Source organism: Suricata suricatta, chromosome 5 (genome assembly GCF_006229205.1).
Source record: "Suricata suricatta isolate VVHF042 chromosome 5, meerkat_22Aug2017_6uvM2_HiC, whole genome shotgun sequence".
NCBI lineage: Eukaryota > Metazoa > Chordata > Mammalia > Carnivora > Herpestidae > Suricata > Suricata suricatta.
The window spans coordinates 61697164-61715404 of NC_043704.1; the positions used below are offsets into that span (position 1 = coordinate 61697164).

Genomic DNA, 18241 nt, shown 5'->3' on the forward strand with positions numbered 1-18241 from the left:
GTAGCAGGTGGAATTTTGATAACTCATGGAATGCTGGAACAATGCAAAAGTTACATCTTTCATCAGTGGTAAACTGGGATGGGAACTGAAAGAATGTACTGGGAGGTGTACTCTCTCAGGCAACTGAGAGGTTCTAGGAAAGTAGTAAATATAGAGACCATGGAATTGCATAGCTTTGGCTGGATGCTATCTGGCATTAGAGAAAGGCAATGAAGGACTAAGAGTGATTAATCTCAAATTTAGGGCACAGTGAGAGGGCCAGATGGCCTGAGGGTAGAAAAGCTGAGGACCAAACCTAGAATGTGATTTTAAGTATCTCTATCCAGAGACAATTAATTTGTCAACCTGGCAAATCTGCTTCACCAGGTCCAGGGCCTTAACTGCAAAGAATGAGGCTCTGAGATTTGGAATGGCATTGTTTGGGTTGATACCCTTGGAAATCTTGAATCCTCGAATTCCTCTGAACCCACAGAAGTACCCTATTCCTTCATGCTAAAATCTATCACATTGTTTTTCTTGCAAGATTGCAAAATAACATATACTCCCATAGCTCCATTCCACCCTCCACCCCACCTCCATCTATCTCCACTTTCCCTCTTGACCACCAGACCAATAGCTAGGTTCAAGATACAACGTAACAGGCTGGAGAAGTATTTGGTCTACTAGCAAAAGAAAGGAACTACACACTCAAAGAGTTGCAGCACCTGGCCAACACATATCAATAGGACCAGGAGAGAAAATATGATCTTGACCCTGAGGTCCAGGGTCAAGGTGGAAGGTGTGGAGGAAATGAGGGAAAAACATAAATTTGGATGAGGGAGAATTTATATGGAACTTTCTCCATTGATGCAGGGCTTAATACCCTGTCAAAGACCCAGGAGACAGTGCTAACATGTGGCTAAAATGGTTCTTAGAAGCTTGGAAAAGGCTTTGGTGCACACTACCTAAGAATACCAGAACTTTCCTGACACATATTGAAAGAAGAGATCAAAAGGTTTAGAATGCGGGTGTGCTAGAGTGGATATCCTATGTAAAGCAGAAAATCCATCTGTTAACCATGTTTCACATAAGGGTCCACTAGACACTTCATTTACCAGAGTGATGAGAAGGGCATGAGCATAAATGAAATGCTTAGTGGTGGTTGTCCTCTGTAGGCTAAGGTTGTTGGTGGAAGATGCTGGTGTAGCATTGGGAACCTTAAGAACAATGAAGAAGATGTCAAAATAATAGAGGCCAGGTGCTGGTACTTCTCTATCAAAAGCAAGGTAGTCACAATGATCATAATGAATGGCCAATCTGAATAATGGCAAGAGAGGTCTGACCCACAGAGGGCCAAGGAGATGGTGAACAGAACACAGTGTACCACAGGCAGTCAACAAAGGTATGCTCAATGTATGCCATCAAAGGAGTCACAGATAGATAATAAAGAGGTTAAGAGAACTTTTCCTGATAAAAAGGCAAAATTGCTGGTTTAGTTTCTGGAACCTGAGTCAGTTCTCTCAAGTCCACATCTCACTGCTTCAAAGAGAAGTCAGATGGATCTCTAGAAGGGAGAGACCTGCAACCCTTTACTAAACATATGTGATAATGATTCACTTAGTACTTCCTCAAAGTACCTATGACTATTAAAATAATGATGTCCTAGTAAAATGGAAATATCAGGTCACTTGAGTAGATTTGTAGACAGGATTGAAGTTAACAGTGATATCCAAGGACCCCAAGGATCATTGTGTCACTAATTAGAGTGGGAGTATATAGGAGCCAATTAATAAGTGGAAGCCTGGTCTAGTTGTATTTCACAGCGAGGTAACTAGGTACATGGTCTCACTACATAATCATTTCCCTGATTCCCAGGTGTAAAATTGGAATGGACATACTTCGTAATTGGAAGAATTGCTATATTGGTTCCTTGCTTTTGGATTGGCATGTGCTTCTTTCAACCAGCCAAGATTACTATCCTATCTATGAGCAAAATAGTGGATTCATGGGTGGCATCCTGTCTTCTATCTGGATTGTTAGTATGACTTCTACAAAAAACCAAAAAACCAGGTGGGTCTTTGAAGATGATAGTGGACTTCTGCAAACTCAGTAAAGTAGTTGTCCCAGTTGCACCTGCTGTGCTTGGGTGTGGTATCTTTACTAGAGTAGATTAACACAGCCTCACCTCCATTATATATAGCAATTAATCTGGCAATGGGATCTTTTCCATCTCTTTTAGGAAGAATGATCAGAAGTAGTTTGTGTTCATGTGCAATGAACAGCTGTATATAATGGTCTTGCCCCAGGCTATGTTAGCTTTCTTGTCCTCTGTTATAATACAATGCAAAGGGACCTAGACTCTTTATTCTTCATAACATTATCAGACTGCTATATCAGTGACATGTCATGTGGACTGCATGAGGAAGATAGGGCAAGTACATTGGATGCTTTGGTGAGACACCTGCACGCCAAAGGTTTAGAGATAAATCTAATGAAAATTCAGGGCTCTGACATATATGTTTATAAGTAGTAGAGTCATCTAGGACATGCCAAAATATTCCTTTCAAAGAAAAAAAGAGAATAATGCATCTTGGATTAAGATTAATGCATCTTCTTCCACCCCTGAGAAAGAAGCACAACACTTTTAAGGCCTTTTTGTGTTCTGGGGATGGCATATTTCGTACTTAGAAATATTGTTTCAACCCATTCACCAAATGACACAGAAAGACTACTTGCATTTATTCAGGCCCAAAGCAGGAAAGGGCTTTGCAGCAAGTCTGGCACAGATGGTCCTGCAGAACTGATTGTAGGTATCTGTGGTGGGAAAAGATGTTGTCTGAATTTTGTGGTCAGCCCCAACTGACAAATTGCAAGATGGACTCTTAAGATTCTAGAGCAAAGCCATGCCATCTGTGGTAAACAGCTAGACACCAGAATATCATTTGCAAAATAACTCTTGCCATACACCTGGAAACCAGTAGGAAATCATGGGATATCATTTACCATGTAGCCAGGACTGCCCATCATGATCTGGGTCTTTTAGACCCAGCAAATCATAAAGCCATTGTAAGATGGAAGTGGCATATTGGATTGGAAATAAGGAAAGCCAGGAGGCTCAGTAAACTGCAGGTAGCACAGACCTCCATATTGCCTACTTTTACAGTGACACCTCTTTCAGTTCACACCTATGGCCACCTGTGGCATGGTAGGGGGAGTGTGTGTGGAAAGGTTTGGTTGACTGACAATAGGAGGAAAAGGACAAACCTGGTTCATTGGTAAATTGGCTTTGTATGTGAGTCGAAGATGAAAATGTATTGCTGCCGCACTATAGCTCCTTTCAGGGGTGCCCTGAGAGTCAGCATTATGGGGCAATCTTCCCAAGGAGTAGAGCTTCAGATGGTCACAGCAGTTTCTCCACTTTTTTGAGTGGGGGCATGGGGTGGGTGGGTAAAGAAAGAAATGGCTGGATTTTTAGGAAGTGACTTATAGGAAGTGACCTGCTTGATTGGGGGATTGGAAGGAAAAAAATAAATCATAGAAAAGAAGGTCTGGAGAAAAGGCAGTAGAGATGAAGTTTGAATATCTTTTTATGTCATGATAATCCCCAGTAAAGGGCCATCACTAAGGAAGAGGCACTAAGTAGCCAAGTAGACCAAATGACCCAGCCAGTCAATGTTATCCAGCTTCTGTTAACTGGACACTCCAGTGTGGGCATAATGGATGCATGAAAGACTGATTCGTCATTGTCAAGGAATTGACTCAGTGGCATTGGTCCTCAATGACTAAGGCTGATCAAGCTACTGCCGCTGCTAATTCTCCAACCTGCCAGCAACAGAGACCTATGCTAAGTCTCTATGAGCATCATACCCAGAGGACACCAACCAGCCACTTGATGGTGAGTTGATTACAATGTAATCTTTCTATCCTGGAAATTAGTGATTCATCTTGACTCGGAAAGACACATATTCTGGGATAGGTTCTCTGTCCTTCCTGCAGAGTCTTTTCCTTCCCTAAGAAGGTTTACAGTAGTATTTGATCTACCCACAGTATATACTGTATAGCATAGCCTCAGACCAAACACTGCTGCGGCAGTGGGCACATGGCCCTGTATCCATTGAGCCTATTACATTCTGGACTTATTGGAAGTTGTAGGTCTGAGAGATGATGGAATCTTTTGAAAGAGCAGCTGAGGTGCTAACTTGCAGATGATAGTCTATGAGGATGGGGCACCATCTTTCAGGATACAATGTCAAAGACCATTATATGGTTCTGTTCCCCAGTGAGTCCAGGATTACTCCACTTATCAGTCCCAGTGGCTTAGCTGAGGAATGTATTATTCTCAACTATGAACATTTAGGCTCTGTGCATCCTAGAATGTCTCATTACTCCTTTAAGAGTCCCATTAAACTTTAAGTTCTGACTACTACATGGTAACTTAAGTCTCCTCATGCCAAGAGTCTAGCAAGCAAAGAAGGGAAGCACAATATTAGCAGGGGTAATTGACCTGATAATTAGGAGGAGATAAGGCTACTATTAAACAATAGGGTCTAGAAACAATTGGTACTCAGTAATCTACTCTACTGACTTTAGTTGAGAAATGAACAAATATAGCAACAGCATGGCATGGTAACCAGGGGCCAAGGGACTCAGGGATAAATGTCCAAGTCACCTCACTAGGTAAGCCACCTAGACCAACAGAAGTACCAGACTAGAGTGGGAAGAATCTGAAAATGGATTGTAGAAGGAGATGAGTGTCAGATTCAACCTTCAGACCTGTGTGTTGGGAAAGCCTGTCATTCACCTTACTTTCTTGTAAATTTCTCCAAAAAGAGATACCACACAGACAATTGAAGGAGCTCTTTTCAAATGGGGTGACTTACTATATGAATCATGTGACTCCATGTGGTTTGAAGGTGGCCCATACTGGATGCTGTGATATAACACTTAATTTCCCTCTTCAGAAGCAATGTATTCATCCCACAGTTACTGCTGATAGCCTATAGCTTATATGCTCTCTGGAAATTCTCCTTGGTTGAAGGAAGCTGCCTTGTCCAAGGCCACTCCCCATCTTAGGAGCCATTCAATCTAATCATTTGATGATACAGGGGTGCAAAGTTTCAGCCTTCTTGTCATGATGTGAACAAATCTCAAGAGATATCTAGCTCCAAACTTTGCATGGCTCTGAGCTCTAGGGCTCCTATAGGTCTCTGTCAGTGTCTCCTTTTACCCAATCCTCTTCTCTCATTCTTTTATTGGTGGTGTTCTGTAAAGTACTCCCTAATAAATAACCTGCATGCAAATATATACCTCAGAGTCTATTTTCCAGGCAACTGGACCTAAGGTAAGTGCTCTTAACTGCTTTCAGGCTTTTCAGTATGCTAATACCTCTGCTTGAAGTGCACTTGCCCATTCTCAGCTTTACCTAAGCCAGTGATTTTCAACTCTTTCTTCTCATTAAAATTATTTAATTGCTTAAAAATATAGCAATGCTGAAAACCTATCCTTAGAGCAATGAAATGAGAGTCACTGGACATGAAGCCCCAATATCTATATTTTTCAAAGACTCCCTTGGTGTTTCTGATACATAATGATGGTTTTAAACTAATGATCTTACAAATGCCTGCTCATCTTTTGGATATCAACTAGTTATCTCTTCTTCTGAGCCGTTCTCACGATCCAATTCCTCAAGATTTGGACATTTACAGTCCTCTGTGCTTGCCTCTATAATTGCTCGTTTACTGATCATTTTTGCCTACCTGACTATGAACTCCTTGAGAGAGAGAGAGAGAGAGAGTGAGAGAGAGAGAGAGAGAGAGAGAGGGAGAGGGAGAGGGAGAGAGAGACTATGTCTTAATCATTGAAGTAACCCTAATGAATAGTCCTGTGTTTGGCATATACATCTTTCTCTCTACATATGTTTTATAAGTAGATTTGGGAGTCACTGGCATTCAGATGGTAACACAAGCTGGGAATGAGAATGAGATTACTATGGAAAGGTGTACAACTGTCAATCTTTTTTACATATGAGAACTTTTTAACATTAAAGTTTTAATTATAACAGAAAATCCAACATATGTTTGAAACAATTAAATTAAATACATATGTGGAAAACTTACTACGCTTATTTTTTCAGACAATTCACATTGGGTTTCAAGGACTTCTTTTGATTAGGCAGAAGTCTGCTCAAGAATTTCTCTACAGGGGAGTAGGAACCAGGACAGAACCCTTGGAACACTGATACATAAGAGTGAATGGAAAAAGAAGCAGTTGCCAAGGACAGAGAGAAGAATGGGCTAGGGATTAGTAAAGACCACTCAAAATGTTGCAGAAGCAAGGGAGGAGGGAATGTTAAGCTGTTAATGCCCAGAAAGGTTAAATAACAATAGGTTTTGGCTGTGGATTTAACTTTTTAACTTTCTTTCTTCCCCTACCCCCACCAGACCCTTTTTGAGCAGAGTGGGTTGCCAACACCCTATGTTATGCCCTATAATAAACAGTTCTCTGCATATTGGGACAATAAGATTCCCTTTTTTGCCTCTCTTGAGAATTTGAATGAGATGTAAGAAAGGGAGAGTTAATAGTAGAAGCAAAGCTGAAAGAAACTACATAGTGGACCATGAAGTAGAACCTGGCAATTAAAGTAGAGGCTGTGAGTAATTCAAAGACAAATAGGTGAATAAATAAGCAAGTGACTGGGAAAGGAGGTTGAAGGTGATGGGCAAAGCAGCAAAGGCCCAGTAAGAGAGTGATTCATACAGTACATGAGAGAGGCAGCTAATATGAAGTGCCCCTCCCTCTCCCAGTCCATATTATGGGTGTTACAGCCAACTCTTTCTTCATCAGATAATCTGAAGGAGACTCCTTTCCTTATGATCAAAATAACCTAGCTAAAATAGCAAGCCAGAGTAAGAACCCAAGTTTTGTAGCTCCCAATCCAGCAGTCTCTCCATTGTATCTATTTGCTTTCACACCTGCTTTGGCCTTGCTTCTCCACCTCCTGACCAATTTTCCATATGTAATCTACCTTGAGTGGGAGGAGGTAAACAGTCCCTAAGTTACAATTCATAAAATCTATACTATGAATTATGCCTTCTGTTATTAAGATGACTCAAAAACGATCAGACACTGTCAACTCATTGCTAGGTTAAAAGAAATTTACCCTTGGGAAGCCTGGGTGGCTCAGTTGGTTAAGCATCCAATTTCAGCTCAGGTCATGATCTCATGGCTCTTGGATTCCAACCCCACATAGGGCTCTGTGCTGACAGCTCAGAGCCTGGAGCCTGCTTCGGATTCTGTGTCTCACTCTCTCTCTCTGCCCCTCCCCCACTCATGATATCTCTCTCTCTCTCTCTCTCTCTCTCTCTCTCACTCTCTCTCTCTTTCAACTAAACAAACATTTAAAAAAATGTTTTTAATTTACTTTTATCCCCCTTGACCGCTATTGCATAAATAAGTTATCAGTCATTTTATTTGTGTGAGTATGGCTGAATTTTGTTTACTGCTGTATGTTTTATATATGTTTAATCTAGTAGAGTGAACCACAAGAGTTAGTGTTAGCTCTAAGAATTGATTAATAACTTATACAGAGATCTACCCAAGAATCTCTCCAGAAGGAAAGTAGGAGCCAGGACAGAGCTCTTATAACACTGATACATAAGAGTAAGTAGAAAAAGAGGTGGCTATCAAAAACAGAAGGATAAGCCAGAATAAGTGTAAGTCAGGATTCAACCAAAGAAGCAGAACATGTTGGAGACTATATGAAGAGATTTATTGTAGGAAATTGGCCTGTGCAATTTTGGGGGCTAGGTAGGCAAGTCTACAATCCAGAGGACAGGCTGAGAACTCCCAGGCATGGGCTGAAGGTGATGTCGACAGGCAAAATTCCTTCTTAATTAGGGAGTCTCAGCTCTGCTCTTAAGACATTTCGACTGTTAGTCAAGTCTATCCAGATTATCTGGGATAATATCTTTTATATAAAGTCAATTTATTCCTTCCACTGAGGGAGCCATTGAGGAATAGCATCAATGGTTCTGCACTACCCGGTGGTCATGGGCCTCAACAAGGGCCACAAGGTTACTAAGAATGTGAGCAAGCTGTGGTGCCTGGGTGGCTCAGTTGGCTAAGTGACTGACTTTGGCTCAGATCATGATTTTATAGTTCATGGGATTGAGCCCTCCACAGGGCTCAGCACTGGCAGCACGGAGCCTGCTTTGTATCCTCTGTCTCCCTCTCTCTTGCCCCTTTCCTGCTTTGCTCTCATGCTTGCATTCTCTTGGTCAAAAAATAGATGGTAGATAGACAGATAGATAGATAGATAGTTAGATAGATGATAGATAGATAGATAGATACAAAAAGATATAAGCAAGCTAAGGCACAGTTGCAGCCACAGGTGCCTTACCAAACATATCAAGTTCTCGCAGGACATGATCCAAAAAATGTACGGCTTTGCCTCATATAAGTGGTATGTGTGCCATGGAGCTGCTCAAGGTCTCCGAGGACAAATACTTCTTCAAGTTAATCAAGAAAAGGTTAGGACATTCATCTGTGCTAAGAAAAAGAAAGAGGAGCTGAACAATGTTCCTGGCAGCCACGAGGAAATCTGCAGCTAGGAAGGACTGAATCCCTCCCCTCTGTATGTAATAAAGCCTTTTTGGAACTTAAAATAATAAGAGGGGAAAAAAAAGGAATTTCTGGGGCATGTGGGTGGCTCAGTTGGTTAAGCGTCTGACTTTGGCTCAGGTCATGATCTCACAGCTTGTGAGTTCAAGCCCCACGAGGGGTTCTGTTCTGACAGCTCAGAGCCTGGACCCTGCTTCAGATTCTGTCTCCCTCTCTCTCTCTGCCCTTCCCTGCTCACACTCTGTCTCTCTCTCAAAATAATAAACATTTAAAAATTAAAAATAAAACTTCTTATGGGCTTTAATTACATCTACAAGATGAAATACCTTCACAGTTATATTGAATAACTGGGGACTGTAGTCTAGACAAGTTGACACATCAAAGGATCATCATACGCATCATAGACAAGGGCTGTTAAGTGCATGTAAAGTCCTTTGTTATGAAACAAGTAGTAATTCTACTTCTCTAAGTTTTAATTTTCTCTGGGGGGAAAATGTGAGCAAATTAGATTTGATTGATTTTTTTTAAATTTGATCAAAATTTATTCATTCATATGCTCATAATGCACTGTACTAGACATATTCATTCATTTTATCAGCAAATCCTGTCAGCTCTGCCTTCAAAGTATATTGAAAATACTACCATTGCCTTTTTTTTACTGTTATCATCCTGCCCCAAATCATTATCTCCTCTTTTCTGGATTATTGTAATCACATCCTTAATTGGTATTCCTTTCTCTCACTAATCCCCATTACAATTTAGCCTCCATATAGCACCTAGTGTAATTCTTCAAAAATTAAGACAAATCATATTATTCCTCTGGTTAAATCCTCCAAAAAGTTTCTTCATCGCTCAGAGAAAAGCTCAAGTCCTTTCTATGGCCTGTGCATTCCTACCTGACCAGAGCCCACTACCGCATTCTTGTCACCCAACTGATTCACCTTCCTTTATTCCAGTATCATAACCTTCCTTAATTTTGCTCCAACACCCAAAAAATATTCCCACTGCAGGACCTTTGTACATACTGTTCTTTCTGGCCAGAATGAAAAATCTGTTTTGTTTGCTACCTTCCTTCAGGCATCAGCATATTAACTTTACATAGCGGTCTTTCTCGGTTACCCTTTAATAAATATCGTCTTCTTGTAATGTCATAATATCTCCTTTTCTTGGGTTATTTTCTGCATCTCTCACTCAGTCAGCTTTGTTTACTAGAACAGTGTAAGCTGTGCCTAGAACAGCGCCTGGGATGTGGCTGGCATTCAAAGATACATTTGTTGAATGAATGAAGTGAAAAAAGATGTCTGCTTGTGAGAGTCAGAAAAAAAATCAGAATTCTATCTGAGTACTTGACAGTGGTTTTGTGTTGAGAAAAATCCTCTCTATATCAAATTTGGCAGGGAATTCTCTCTGCTGTTTTTCTTTATTGAATGGTATTGTGATGTCATTTCTCCCATGACCATTCATTGAATAGGTGTTTCTATGGTTACAGTGTTATTTCTAGTCAGAATCCTGCTGAGAAGAAACCTGAATTTGGTATCTCAGTAAGTCAAGATTCCCTTGACATACTATTGAGATACAGATGGATTTTCACAAATCAGCTTCCTGCATCATTCACCAAATTATTGGAAAGGTAGAGTGGAAGACATATTTGGGGGTTAACTCCAGCATTCTGTAAAACAGCATTGTAGGAAATGGACAAAATGAATTACCGATACATTTGCTCATTAGTGAGGGTCCCAATAAATTCAATCCAATTTTACCTTGCTTCCCACCACTGGAGCCCCGGTAGAGTAGTTATCATTATGCACTCGCCTTTATCCCCATCAAGCTGTGGATTCCTTAAACTGTTTATTCTTTCTGTTCTATTCTGAGGATAGGAATAAAACTACAGCCAGTTTTCCCTTTAGAGCCTAATTTGTAAGTTTACCCCAGAAAACCAATGAAGTATGGCTAATGTCGACATTCAAAGCGAACACGGAGAGCTGGCTGGGTTAGACCATCACAGAGGAGCTAACCATGAAGTTTAGACTAAGCCTTAGCTCCTTAAGCTCAGTTTCTATATAGCCAGCAGAGAGAACCATGGAGAAGACAACAAATTTTATATTTATTTCATATATTATTTTAAATTTAGCTTTATCTTCTATCCTGGCTGCTCTTCCCACCTATCTCCAGTCTAGCTCTATTACTCACACACGGGCTCGGGGTGAACCACATACAGTTTTGTTGGTAATGAATTATGAAAATGTGAAAACATTTCTTTAATTTTAGGCAACAGAAAATGCGAAAACATTTCTGTAGCTATACAGACATCTTCATGAAATCTTTAAGGAACATTGATAAATGCAAATTAATTTGCATATGTATAACCCTAATAAAATGAATTTCATGTCCAACCCCAGCTTCATAAGGCAGGCAAAGCCAGAATCAATGTAATCACTGACAAGCAGTTTATGTTTTTATTGAAATCTCTCCAAAATATGGCAAGAAATATTGTATTTTAAATCTTAGTGTGCAATGTGTTCTCACCCTGTGCCTTGCTGGGTCTTTGTTAGTTTCCTCTCCATAGGCTATCTAGCTCTGCTTACTCAATCCTGTTACCTTACCACATTAAAAACAAACCGACAACACCAAAAACTTTTTCAGGACTTATCATCTCTCCCAGAATATATTTAATCCTTGAAAGAACTAAGTTTCCATTCATTTATTCTTTCAATAAGCATTTGCTGAGCACATACTATATACCATGTACTCTGATAGGAATAAGAACTGACCTCTGTGTTTAAGAAAATCAATATATAATGTGTGCATTCTGGGGCAGGGTAGGGAGGCATGATATAATCAGCATATTATCAAGCAAGATGTGATAAATTCTGTGAATCAAATAAATGAATAAAATCATAGAAGAGTCTCCGATCCTTCTGGATAGCTCAGTTCCTTATTTCCTTGGTGAATAGCCTCATTGATTCTCTATCATTAAAGTCTTTCTCCACTAACCCTTCCAAATTGAAAAGAATTTAAAGCACCACTCTAACTTGAGTTTTAAGATCTACCTTTTGGCAGATGTATTTTATGACTAAATTGCTCTGTCTGTCTGACATAGGTCATTAGCTTCTTGACTAAGATCTATGCCTTTTTCTAAGTCTATCCCTGCACTAAGTAGCTGCTATTGCACAAATAATAAATAAAAAATGGTGATGACTCTGAGTGTTTGTGATCCACTCACTGGCTTCTAAAACACATCTTTCATTTCTTCTGCTGGGAAATAAGGTAAATGCTTCTTAGAGTAATTTAAAAAGTTAGGTTAGCTATTCATACCAACATTTTAAATTTTTTTAATGTTTTATTTATTTTTGATACAAAGAGAGACAGAGCATGAGAGGAGGAGGGTCAGAGAGAGAAGGAGACAGAACCAGAAGCAGACTCCAGGCTCTGAGCCAGCTCTCAGCACAGAGCCTGATATGGGGTTCGAACCCACAAACCTGAGATCTGACCTGAGCCGAAGTTGGAGGCTTAACCGACTGAGCCACCCAGGTGCCCCATACCAACATTTTTAAAAAGCTGAATGAGAGTAGATAGAATCAATGATTAGGTGCATTGATTTCCTGTGACTGTAGAGATTGAATATAAAGAAATATGGCACCTTATCTGGCCCCAAGATGGGTACAGCTGTTTGGATTCTTACTTGATGAATTATAGATGAAAAAGAAATGTTGCTTAGTAAAATGAACTGAGTCATACATAGCTGGCTATGGGGCACGTGCCTTTCAGAAATGTGACTTACGAGCTACATTTGCAATGTCTTTTAGGCAAAATGACCTCAGACTCCTGAGTCCTCCATAAGACTTCATCTACTGTAATTTCCTGACATTGAAATGAGAATCCTTAAAACCCCACAGGTTTCATGGCTAAAGCCACATGTAGCTTGAAAGCTCCAAAGGGAAGAACTGCACCAAAGTCCTATAAAGTAAATAGGACAAGCCTAAGGATGTACCCACCCTGCTGCCCAATTTTCTCTGACATAATGTTGGTCTCAAAGTTATGGTTTTTATAGAGTTTTCACTCTTGCTTAGACTACTTCCACACAAAGCTTGCTGTGTAAGTATGTAGTAGACATGGCTATTTGAATGCTGATAAGTAATCAGAAAGCCAAATGTTTGGATTAAAAGAAGAACATTTCAAATTATTAGAAAAAATTGAGAAAAATACTTAGTTTTTTCTAAATTGCTCTTTGGAGGTGCCTAGATGGCTCAGTTGGTTGAGTGTTTGACTCTTGATTTTGACTCAGGTTATGATTGTAGGGTTGTGGGATCAAGCCCCATATCAGACTCCATGCTGAGCATGGAGACTGCTTGTGATTCTCTCCCTCTCTCCCTCTTCCTGCTTGTGTGCGCTGTCTCTCATTCTCTCTTTAAAAAAAAAATAAGATAAAATAATTGCTGTTTGGCATCAAATAATCAAGTTTTTAACTTTCTCACTGAATTTGTCAGTCTTATTCATGGGTAAGCCTCATTGTAATTAAGCACTGCATACTGGGACTGGGGCTCATCCTTTATCTTTTTTTTTATTGGTAAATATTTGACTGTTCTTATCTAAACTTTGTAGACTTAAACGCATTTATATCCATATATTAACTCTCATACTTTGATCAAATAGGTAAACGAATAGACTTTTAAAATAATCTTATATTTTTTAAATTAAATCATCAAGTAACATTCAGGCTTAATATAATACAGTGTTGGTTATGAAGGTTATAAAGCCATAGCCCTGTGATGCATACTTTTGATTTATGTAATCTGTATAAATTTGGATTACAGACTGTCAATAATGATGACGCAAAACTTTGTGCATATCAATATGACAAATAGGCATTTAGACTACTGCCAATACCAAGTTTGTTATGTAACTTTCAAAACTGACACAGGAGAGTACACTGAAGACCTATATATTCCTGAGGGTTTATTTTCCACTATGATGACACCAGCTGTATGGAACCCTTAGGGATCACAGGTTATGTTAGAAAGAGCAAATGTCTAAAACAGCAGTTCTCCATGAAGTGAGGTATGCTCCAAGCTTGTGATTGTTGATGCTCTGAAACCGTGTTGTGTCACTCTGCTAGATTACTATGGGCAAGTATATTTCAGGTCACAAAGGTTGCTCTGGAGATGCTTACATGTCCTCCACATGTGGTTTATGGACAATCAAAGATTGTCACTGGAACAGCACATCTCTTCCTAGGTGAAAAGAAAAACATGACAACCTCTCAGATTGGAACAGCCACCAGATAACATTGAGAAGAATTCAGCTTATTTCTAGATGAGATGGCTAAGGGATTTATGATAATGGTGACGTTGGGAAAATCAGTCCAAAACAACAGACAGTTTTCTCTGTTTTTGGTTACACATCTGTACTGTCTGTGTTAGTAACATGTGGTTGAATTTATTTTGTTTGAACTTGATCTAGTCTGTTACAACTTTAGTGAAAGTGGTCTCTAACAACAGCTAATTCTTTACAGGGGAAGTTGACTTAAGCACTCAAAAAGCTGCTTTGCCAAAACCATCTCTACTGTTTAGATTTCCTAATAATTGCCAAAGTTAAAAAAAGAGAAAGTGATTTTCATACGACTTGCTATTTTTTATTACCTGCTAAATTTTCCTCTTTGTTCTCTGGACTAGCAATAAATCAGGAAAAAACCCCACTAAAAATGTAATACAGACAACAATTTAATAATGTATTCAATATATACAGTTTATTCATTCCAAGGACCTGTACTTCTGTTTCACTACTCTTAGTAATGCCTGCAGGTGACCCTATTGAATAGTGCTGCACCTGCTAGCATTCCCTTTACAACCCAGCCATCCCCATGGCCTTCTCATGATTCCTAGGAAAACTGAGACATGATTAAATCTTATAAACTCCCAAAAAGTTCATGGAGCTTATTTGCTCAACAAATCTTTATTGAGAATGAGACATTGGGCACACAGCACACTGAGCAAAGCATACAATCCCCTGCCCTCCTGGATCATTCATTCTAGTAGAACTTGAGTAAAATCAGACTCCATGAACTTCCCAGGATAGACTGAAACCTGCAGACTAAAACAGAATTTCTCACAAACTTAAATAATCTCCCAAGTGCCTGATCCAAATTACCTATTTTCTTGAAGTTTGGGTGACTCTGGAATGGACCAGAGACTTGCAATCTTGTCTTACAATGGGACTAGCAGGGTGGAAGACATTATAAAGTCTTCTACTCCCTTTCACTATTCTCAGGTTGTTTTAGTGAAGTGGACCCTGTGGAAGATGTGCAGTTGTCCATCCAAACTAAAATAAAAAGCATAAAAAAAAAGTAGAAAGCAAAACAAACTTTATTAAACATATTTCTCCTTGCAGTTCTGGGATGTAGTAAAAGAGTACTGCATTGACTTTGTTCTTGCTAAGAGCTTAGCATTAGTCTGGCTAACAGCACAGCCTGATTCTACTCCAGATTGTGAGACCTGAAAAACTATAATGAGATTTGGGTGTTAAATATAGTGACTTACACAATTTCTATGTGCAATATTTGTCCCTGCACAGATCTACTGACCTGGAGTTGACTATTGGCTATAGGCTTCTGGTACACGGTACCCTTGCCAGATGTTTTCATAACTTCAAGTAAGGCTTCTGTGTAGACATTCCTCTGCACCTGTCTCCAAATTGGTTTCATAGGACATACTAATTATGCTGATATGAGTTTCTTCTCATTATTTTTACATTTAATTTTAATTCTCTGCAAAGCAGACTCTCAAATGATTTGAGATTTTAAGGTGCTTTTGAATTGTTTATATAAATTCCTGGCAGTCATATAAATGTCAAAGCAAAATTTGTGATTCTTTGTTTGAATTTCCTAAATTTATTACAACACTGACCATTATTAAAATATAGAGCAATAGGTACATGAAGAAAGATTTGGAAACAGCTTGAGAAAATCATGAGCAATTTTGCTATATGGATAACAATAGCAAGACAGTACCAATGGAGGAAAAGGTTAAGACAGTTGATTGATCTGCACAAACTTCTATAATGATTCAGGGATAGAGGCAACCACCTACCCATGTAGCCCCTGTAATGTTTGGGGACCCTGTGAAGACCAGATAAATACATAGGACCTCGCAAGAATATTTTGGCACACTGCAAATGTAGGGACACTGGGAAGAATTTTGTAAAGGTCATTAAAAAGTGCCTAGGATTAAAATTTATGGCCCTTGAAATTTGCATATACAAAGAGATTTAAGATTTGCATAATACAAAGAGATTTAAGCTCTGGATGAACTAACTATCCTTAACACTTTAAGTCTACACCTGCCTGTTCTTAAGGTCCAGAGTGACACAACTGTTGCCCCTGACAAGTGATTGAAGACTTCTGGTAGACAGAAGCTTTGCAAAGAGCCTTTCTTTATTGATCTGGCCTCATGGCACAGAGCCACCTGGAGTCTCTTTTCTGCTCAGTCTTTCCTCTAGCACTGTTTTCTCATTGGAGGCGTAAAGCACACTTGTTATTGTTTGGGTGCAAGGAATCTATCTGTAATGACCTCTGCAGAGCCAGGAAGCTGGGTGCCTCTGGCCAACCCAATTATAGCCCATGCTATAGACAGAACATGTTTTGTTGGCTCTGGTGAATGGGCCAGGAAGCAAAATGATAAATCTTTATGATAAATCTTGGTTGTTGGACAGGAGGAAAAACGACCCCTAACCCCACCCCAGTTTTCTTTTTCATTAGCCTCCTGATACTATCTCCTGAATAACATAGTAAGTAAGCAGCCTATAAATACCGCACAAGTTTCCAATACTGAAAGCTGATAAAGTTTATTGTACTTATAAAATAGAAGGAAATGCTTTCAGTTTCCTATTTACAGGCCTCTAAGGAGATCCCAGGTATAATTTATTGCTTCAATTTAAAAATGTAGTGTCCCTTCACACATGCTCTTTTTTCCTTTGCTTCCTTTCCTCTTTGGTATTTTATGTCTCAAGCACAACATGTAAGTGACCATGCACTCAGACAACATCCAGTTACATATCTTTACATACTTTTATTTTTGTTACATCTTTTTAATTACCTCTTTAAAGGTAATTCATTCTTTAGCTAACATATAGACTGTTCTTTCCTTGTATGTAGTCTTCCTCCTATTCCATGTTTGTATTCTGGAACTACCACCTATGTAGCTATGCACTCACAAATGTAGAGGTGAACATATGTCTGGTAGTTTGCAACTAAAAATATATAATGTCCATTTCCAGTAATGCCTACCCAGATTTTGTCATTGCTTTATATGAAAGAAAAATCTTCTGAGAATTTGGTGAATAGACTGTGAATTTCAAATGCTCAAAATAAAAGGTGGGGTGGGGGTGCTTACATACACCTCTGGTGTCAAAGCTGCTCTGCTTGCTGATTATCCAGTATTGTTCATGGGTTCTGGAAGCCTGGTCTTTCCCTGGCCATAAAAATGACAATGACTGTGGGGATCATCTGGTGTGGTATTGCCTCTCATTCACACCACTCACGGTTTCATTATTTGTGAGGTGCTGCATTTTAATAACAAGATTGGACTTGAATTATCACCCTTTATTTTTGGAATCACTGTGCATTTAACCTTTAATTAATTGCACTTTACTCCACACAATCCCCCTACAAGGCAAAGGCAACAGCATCAACTTAGTTTTCAGATCAGATGGGATAGAACAGTGTTGTGTTTCTTTGTTTATCATACAAATGAGCGGACAAAGAGGTCATCCAAGAATGCTGGTTGAAGGTGTTAGAAGTTCAGAGGTTTTTGCCAAGTGAGGCTTATAAAATGTAGAAGTGTCTTAACCCATGCTTTTCACTTACTAGAACATTATTTGTATTCACATGTAAAAAGGCATGCTACAAAATAATGAATATTGTTTTAGAGCATTGGTAAAGTGTCTCATTAATTATTACTTAAAAATAATTATACCTGGGGCACCTGGGTGGATCAGTTGGTTAAGCGTCTGACTCTTGGTTTTGGCTCAGGTTATGATCTCACAGTTTGATTTGCAAGTTTGAGCCCCACAGCAGGCTCTGTGCAGCGTGGAGCCTTCTTGGGATTCTCTCTCCCCCTCTCACTCAAAAATAAATAAATAAACTTAAAAAGAGAAAATTAAATAATAGTAATAATAATTATACCTGACATTTACTGGGACTTACTGTGTGCCCAAAATTGAAATACATACATATTTTCTCATTTAAATTTCACAAGGAAACTGAAGGAAAAACTATGTCCTCAACTTACAGAAAAAATAGGGTATAGATTGTGGAGACAGGCTTAAAACTCAGCTCTTTGACTCTAATTCTGTTATTTAACCAAATGTAATTTTAAAAGCTCTGTTTTGAATCACTATATAGTCTTCTCTGAGGGAACTGTTTTTTAAGATATTGTGTAAACATTTGGAATTTTTTTAAATGTATTTTGGTATTTGTTTAAGTTAGTACAAGCTGGATAATGCTATGCTTGATCTTTCATTAAAAAGACAGCTTACTCTTATAGCAGAGTAGAGGTGACATAAACAAGAGAAATATTAATAAACACTATATAATGACTTTATACTAGCCTGCAAAAATCGATTTTTAATTCCAAAACATAAGCAATTT

General features: G+C 39.0%; 1 long non-coding RNA gene across 1 annotated transcript; it reads right to left on the bottom strand.

Moving 5' to 3' along the window:
* Positions 1-2705: 2705 nt before the first annotated feature.
* LOC115292919 lies at positions 2706-8973 on the bottom strand. The gene is made up of 3 exons (XR_003909232.1): positions 8925-8973; positions 8378-8521; positions 2706-2793 (listed from the first exon to the last, which is right to left on the bottom strand). It is a non-coding gene; the product is annotated as an uncharacterized LOC115292919 (long non-coding RNA).
* Positions 8974-18241: the final 9268 nt, after the last annotated feature.